The 8,008-nt window shown below is 37.1% G+C and overlaps 1 non-coding gene across 1 annotated transcript; it reads left to right on the top strand.

The window, feature by feature from the left end:
* Positions 1 to 952: 952 nt before the first annotated feature.
* Positions 953 to 1,059, top strand: LOC141687735 (small nucleolar RNA R71). Its single transcript, XR_012561220.1, has one exon. It is a non-coding gene; the product is annotated as a small nucleolar RNA R71 (small nucleolar RNA).
* Positions 1,060 to 8,008: the final 6,949 nt, after the last annotated feature.

The following is an 8,008-nucleotide window of genomic DNA, read 5'->3' as shown; positions in this document are numbered from 1 at the left end:
TTGCTGCAATCTCTTAGGAAAAGGTGGTGGAGGATAGAGCTGTTTCTCTCCTGTATTAGCCTCAGGCAGAGTGTGTTCAACAGTAGTCTTCCTTGGTTCCGCCGCTTTCTCCTTTTGCTTAGATTCTTCACCTCTAATTTCAGCTTCTAATTCTTTTGCCTTTTCAGCATCAGCTACTTTTCTAGACCTTAAGGTAATAGCCTTGACTTGCTCTTTAGCTTCCTTCCTGCCTGGTACTTCCGTGTCACTGGGAAGAGTGCCAGGTTGACGATTGAGCACTGCATTGGCTAATTGACCGATTTGATTTTCCAAGGTCTTGATAGAAACCGCCTGACTCTTGCACAACAGCTTAAGTTCCTCAAAATTAGCACTAGTAGGTGCAGCTGCACTTCCTTGTTGAGGATATGATTGCCTTGTAGCATACTGCTGAGGTTGCTGGAATCCAGGTGGGTTAAACTGTTTACTCACTCCTTGCTGATATGGTGGCTGAATAGCATTCTGATTATTCCCCCAGCTGAAATTTGGATGATTTCTGTTGTTAGGATGATAGGTTGCTGGCACAAGCTGCTGTTGTCGCTGATAATTATTCACATACTGAACAGATTCGTTGACAAGAGAACACTGATCCGTAGCATGAGAACCTGCACAAAGCTCACAAACCATAGCTATTTGATTAACTCCATACGTAGCCAAAGAATCAACCTTCATTGATAGCGCTTGGAGCTGGGCTGCAATAGCGGTGGCTGCATCAACTTCCAGAATACCTGCTACCTTGCCTGACGTCATCCTCTGAGTTGGGTTTTGATGCTCATTTGCAGCCATCGTCTCTATAAGATTATACGCCTCAGTATAGCTTTTAGCCCATAAGGCGCCTCCAGCTGCTGCATCGAGCATGGGCCGAGATTGAGCCCCCAAACCATTATAGAAACCATTGATCACCATCCAATCCAGCATTCCATGATGTGGACATTTTCTCAACATTTCCTTGTAGCGTTCCCAAGCCTCGCACATAGACTCCGTAGGTTGCTGCGCAAACTGAGTAAGAGCACTCCTCATAGTAGCAGTCTTTGCCATCGGATAAAACTTCACCAGAAACTTTTGCGCAAGATCTTGCCACGTAGTGATGGACCCAGCTGGTTCAGAATGTAACCAGTCTTTAGCCTTGTCCCTTAGTGAGAATGGGAAAAGCCTCAACTTGATAGCCTCATCAGTCACGCCATTATACTTAAAAGTGCTGCATATCTCGACAAAATTCCTTATGTGCATGTTGGGGTCTTCAGTTGCCGTTCCTCCAAAAGAAACAGAATTATGCACCATCTGAATAGTGCCCGGCTTGATTTCAAAGGTGTTAGCTTGAATAGCCGGATGAAGGATGCTTGACTGAATGTCATCAATTTTAGGTCGAGAAAAATCCATAAGAGCTGGATCAGCTTGAACAATACGATCTCCCATGTTTACTGGTTCTTTCTGCTCAGTTCCTGAATCCGAATCCTCAAAATCTAACTTCTCCGGAATATCAAGAACTTCGTCTGTCTCCTCAGCTGTATCTAAAGTCCTCTTGCGAGCACGAGAATGAGTTTGCATAAACGCTTGCTAAAGTACCTGAAACACAACCGAAAAAAAAGAAGAAAAAAATAAGTAACTACTACGTCCTAATCACTGAGTCCTAATGACCAATGATGGTAAGTACATAAACTAAATAAATACGCCGAGTCCCCGGCAGCGGCGCCAAAAACTTGTTAGGGCAAAAACACGCGCTAATATTCACGCAAGTATACGCGTTCGCAAGTAATATAGAATACTTTCTAGTTCGTTCCCTCAGAGACTCAGACTAAATTATTGTCTAATTAAACTCACTCACCAATGTATGATTACTTCTCAATGTTAAGATAATAACACTTAAAATTGTTGATTAAATATTAACTATAATTAACGACTTAATTAACCACTTAACTAACACTTCAATTTATCAATAATAAACACTCATGAGATCACAACTTCATTATTACTTCCTTCTATAGCCATTGTTATTACCTTTAGCATGTGATAGTGATGATATTAATCGAATAACACGAAACTGATAAAAGCCAACTTTCATTGTACTAATACCATTCTACCAAGCATCCACAATTAAGATAGAAATTGAATAGTCATCAATTATGTTGAGTTCCCATATGTCTACAGAAATTGACAACACAACGATTTAAGCACAAGTTATTCTTTTTTATTACATAGGGCAAATAAAACTGTTAGAGTTACCCACTAATCATGCACAACGTACATGAACCTATGCTAGCATGGCAAGTTCTAAATCTCAAGATCCACCGTCGCTTCACAAGAGATTAACACCCTATCTTATATGTTCGCGACGCACATAAGACGAATACGCACAACCAATATTAGATATCAAACAATCATCACACACTAAAGTATTAAACAATTAACTAAAGAATTCCATAATAAATCCGTTGCAACCCCATGATCACGATTAGCCCATAATAGAACTTATCGCCATCATGGGTTCATATGAAATCATGATAAACAAACACAAGAAAATAATAACTAAACTAATTATATTAAAACAGAGTACGTCACAAGAGTAAATAAGTCAAAGCAAGAAAACTAGCATCCAACGTTACAACGAAACAAGAATCACAAGAAAATATGCTTCCTCTTCGTTGCGGTGTGCTAAATCGGTCTTCTTCCTTATCTCCTTCGCTTCTTGCGTAAAACACAATCTTCTTTTTTTCCAATCCCCCCTGTGAAAACGTCTCAAATCTACTTATATAATAGTCCCATAAAACTCAGATTACATAGAAGTTGGAAGCCAAACAGAAGTAGAAGTCTAAAATAATTCAGCAAAATTCCCGACCCTGCGCGGCCGCTCAGCATAGCTGCGCGGGCGCGCAGGTTACTGCGCGGCCGCTCAGCATAGCTGCACGGGCGCGCAGGCCTCTACTGGAAAAAATCCAAGTTTGCTCCGTTTCTTCGCCGTAATCTGCCCGTTCCTTTCCTCTCGCAATGGTGAACACATGCCAAGGCTTATTCTTGATGATTCCTCCCCCGAAATGCAACTAATACCCTGAAATGCATAAACACTAGAAAAACGCATCAAATACACAAAATACTTGATTTCAAGACAGCAATTTAAGCCATTTTAAGACGTTCTAAGTGGTATAAAATGCCACTTATCACTGGACTCTGGAGTGGAGATGGACTATGTTAGACTACTGAACTGTATACAAATTTAATGGGCCTGCATTATTTCTAACCGGGTTGGGTCGAGTTGGTTCAGGGTTAATGTTAGGTCACACAATACTGTAGAAGGGGGTTGAATACAGTGTAGAATATAATCAAATCGATTTTGAACACAAGTAACAGTAAAGAGATATATTCGATATAATAATCCATCTTCTGATAATCTAAGTCCTGATATCCTTAAGTTCTGACTTCCAGTAAGTACCGATTCCAGTAAATACTGATATTTCCTATTTGTTAAGATCTGAAAACTAAACATGAAATATATTAGACACGACATCTCAAATATATCTAACAATCTCCCCCAACTTGTAAATTATGCAAAATATACAAGTTAATAGATTTGATGATATCAAAAACATTTAAGTTCAAATGCAATAAGAGTTTAATAAGACTATTAACTACAACTTATAGTCCTTTTAGCTTTACCAACTTCACTGGATCAATCTGAATCCATTATAATTCTTAACAAAATCTTTTACCAGCTTATCTTCAGCTTTCCTCGGAATTTCAACTAACTGTGTTTTGACCTGCATCAGTTCTTCATCTTTACTATCACCAATTTGATAAATGGATGTTCTGAGAGCTTGAATTAATGTTTTTTCAAGTCCATCACCAAGTCTGATAACTCTAGGATGTGAAGAGTTTTCATTATAACATAAGCATTTTCCTTTCAGAATAACTTCCACCTTAGCAGAATTCTCCAGCATAGGAATTTCTCTTCCATCATCTTCAGTAATCTACTGAGAAGTCTTTGTACCAGAGTTCTAAATAGATCTCTTATAGCCTTCAAATTGTATTCTGGCCATCTTCTTGTAACATCAGATTTTACTTCCAGAAGATAGTGAATATGTTGAAGTTCTCTGACAGACTTCTTTAGCACATCAGTATCAGCTAGTCTGTAAGTTAATCCATCATAGAGAAATAAAATCAATTTCTCCTTTAGATTTTCCTTATCATGAGCATCTATCACGATTTGAGCAGACAACACCTTGTCAAGGTGCTTTTGTTTGATTTGTTCATATGGTTTGTCTGTCAACATGAAAGGATCTCTTAGAGTAACTTCTACTCCTGTTTGTATTTTCTCTTCATCAGAACCTAATCCAGCTTTATCTCTAGGTTTCTTGGATCTCAACCCAAATGTTGCAAGTTGATTCATCAAGAGATTGGATTTTGGTTCAACTGGAGTAGCTTTCTTCCATAACAACTTCTTCTTATCATCAATTGTCATCTTTTCCAAATTAACTTGATTAGAATTTGGTGTTTCTTCTGTAGCTTATTGTTCTTCATCCTGAACAACTTGAGCAGTGTCAAAGGTTGTTTTAGATTCTTCAATTACCTTTCTTTTCTTCAGAATTTGAATAGTTTCATCTTCTATCAAATCATCATCATGCATTGTAGTTTGATAGACTGGAATGGAAGAACTTATCTTTTTCTCAATATTTAAAGGTTCACCAACCTTTTCTTTCCCTTTTGACTTAGGATCAATCTCAGTTTGTGATCTAGTCTTGGACTTTGAAGTCTCAGAATTTGACTTTTCCCTGATCACAATGCCTTTTTCCTTAGACCTTGAAGGTTTCTTTGCATTAGAAGCTTTAGAATTAAGATTTGTCTTCTCAGCAGCAAATCTAGCTTCTTCTCCCTTGAGAGTTTCCAAATCCATTCCTGGATTTTGTTTCAGAAATAATATTCTAGCTATCTCCTCATAAAGTGTCTGAATTTTAGGATTTTTGTAATAAACAGTAGTCTGCTTCCCCTTTAGCTTCAGAGTTTGTAAAAACTTCTGAGAGTCTTTAGATCCTGACTGAATCAAAATATCAGAACTTGACATCAGACTTTGTTTATCAGAACTTGACTTCAGACTTTTAGCATTCACAACATCAAGACTTGACTTGTTCTGTGTAGAAGATTTTCCTTGAACTTTTCCTTGACCTCTACTCTTATCAGAGTTTCCCTGGTTATCACTTTTATCATCCTTTTTCTTCAGTATTTCAGTAGGTGAGCATTTGGACTTAACTACCTTCTCCCCCTTTTTGGCATCATCAGGAAGTAAGAGAGAAAGAAGAAGTTCAACTGAAGATTGGATTTCTTCCAATTGAGCTTTCTGAGAAACTTGACCTCATCAATTTGGGCATGTTGCTTCTCTCGAATCTTCTCAATGGCTTCAATTTTCTCAAGAGTAGGTCTGATATATCTATTCTTGTCAATCTTAAGCTATAGATCTAGCTTCTCAGCATGTTCCTTTAGTGTATCAACCTTCTCATGAGTAGAAGAATGTAGACCTTGAAGATGTTTGGTAGATATAGCAGTGATCTTGAGTTGTGTCTTTAAATCAGCATTTGTGAGCAACTCATCAGCTTTAGCAATATGCTCTTTTAGAATGTTAGAACTTGGAATGAAATCAGTGTCATTCCACTTCTTGGTCCACTTCACACCTCTGTGAGTATCCTCCCAAGAAATAGGTGCTTCCTTTTCAACAAATTTCTTCACCAATTCTTCCTTTCCCAGAATGGGAACTAGAGTCTCAGCAGAAACACTGTCTTCAGAACTTGAGGAAGACTCATTATATTCTGACAACACAACAGTGTGTGAAGCAACTGGAGATTCAGGAACAACTTCATTTAAATATTGAACATCAGAATTTATCTCCAGAGCCGATGTGGTTGATGTAAATGGTATCTCAACATTTTGATTTGGAAAATGAGTTGGAGATTGTTGAGCTTCTGTAGATGGAGCTTCCAGATAAAGAACATTTGGTATATTCAAATTGTGAATATCAATTTCAGAAGTTATAGTTTGTTCATCAGCATCATCTGTAGCTTTAATAGGAGAGACATGAGGGGTTAAAACTGTATCAGTAGCAGTGTCTTTGGCTTGAGCTGGAAGGGATTCAATGATAATTGGTTCTTGTGAGATCATAGATTCCTGATCCCCTTCCTCAGCTTCTTCAGTATCTTCTGATGGAGCCTTAGCCAAATACCTCCTAGCCTTCATTTTCTTCAATCTCCTTGCCAATGAAGGAGTTGCTTTAACAGCTTCAGAACTTACAGATTTCTTCTTCAAAGTATCAGAACTTTGAGCTGCAGTTTCTTTCTGAGAAGTAACATTCTCAGCTCCAACTTTCACAGGTCCTGATGCATGAACCCGTGCTTCAAATGTTTCCTCAAATCAACAAAATTTATTATTAACCATAATTGTAATCAAAACATTTATCAAAGGATAAAGTTAAAAATAGATGAAGTAAAGATTAACAAATTGCAATTAAAACATGCACAGTCACATAATTTAAGAAACAGAGACTAAATCTTGCAATTATAGGAAATTTCATTAATATATCAAACGAGTACATTTCATGAAATTTATCGATTACATGCAAAAATTACAAGATAGTCCTATTCTAAGATGCTTAACATCAACAGCCTTATTCCTAGTCTAAGAAAACCTATCGACTAGTTCCTTCTGCGGCTGACAAAGAGCACTGCAAGACGGATGATCCGTTCTTGCTGACAGAGAGCCACTCTCCTTTCTTCTTCCAATCGATCAAGATGGAGGTGGTAGTCCATCGAAAAGAACAAGAGGTCTGTGTGAACCTCTTATGGAACGGAGTTCCAGAGCTCTTCAAGAATGGCGTTGATATGCCACTCCTGTTGCCAGTCATCACAACTCAACTCTATATTGAAAGTTTCATAGTTCATGAACAAGTTGAAACGAACCATTTTTGTTTATGAAGAAGAAAAATGATGAGAATTAAAAGAGAGGTGAGTTTGTGAGAAAAATGAAGAAGATTTGGCTGGGATGAATAGTCGGTTTAAATAGCCAATGGAATACCAAGGGACGCGAGGACCGTTTAACAATTAAGAATAAAAAAAATGATGCCTCGTCTCCCTAGACCGATGTGTAATAATAACAGTTAGTAAAAAGTTAAAGCAGAAGTTAATAGGCACGGGAAATAATTAACAATTACTGTGCACATGTAGTTTGTCAAGACAAACACGTTAACCACTAACTGATTATGATTTTCACTATTTTTATCTTACCCAAATATATTCTGATTGAAATATGATTGTTTCAGATTTTACGAAAAATAAGTCAAGTAAAGAAAAATGCCACGTAAGCATCAAGGATTCCATCAGGATTTAATATCAGAACTTAACTTATATCAGATTTTAACAATCATCAGAATATGGCTTCTGAATTCAAAAAGTGAATATCTTTTTCTTTGATTCTTCATACAAATACTGACTTGTTTTCTTCAGAGTTTAATCATCAGAACTTCCATCAGAACTTGTCCTCAGAATTTATGCAAATGACACTTAACTGTTTGTCAAAAACAACTTAATCACCACAGTAATTTTCATCATTCATATGAAGTGAAAGTGTGTGCATTCAGCAGAATATCAGATAAAGATTAAAGTCTGATAAACTTCAGTACATCTTAGAAATAAGGCATAACTTAGAAAAGTGCTTAAAATCTGTCATCAATCATGAAGTCTAATATAGAACAAATTTATGCAAAAGTCCACCTCAACTGTTTGTGCTCATTTTATGCATCTTTTGAAATTCCTTTTTACAGTGGCTTCTCAGTGTAAGTGAGTCACGACTGCTAATCATAATTTATGTTGTTTTCATAGTATTTCTCCAGTAATCAGAGAATGTGAAAAGTTACCAAGAAAATTTATTTGCTTTTCTAATGCATGTTACTTAATACCAGCAATGCACTTGGGTCTTCCCTTCCACATATTTACTCTAG

The sequence above is a fragment of the Apium graveolens genome, chromosome 9, assembly GCF_009905375.1.
Source record: "Apium graveolens cultivar Ventura chromosome 9, ASM990537v1, whole genome shotgun sequence".
In the NCBI taxonomy this organism is placed as follows: domain Eukaryota; kingdom Viridiplantae; phylum Streptophyta; class Magnoliopsida; order Apiales; family Apiaceae; genus Apium; species Apium graveolens.
The sequence above is the reverse complement of the archived record's forward strand: the minus strand, read 5'-3'. Positions and strand labels throughout refer to the sequence as shown.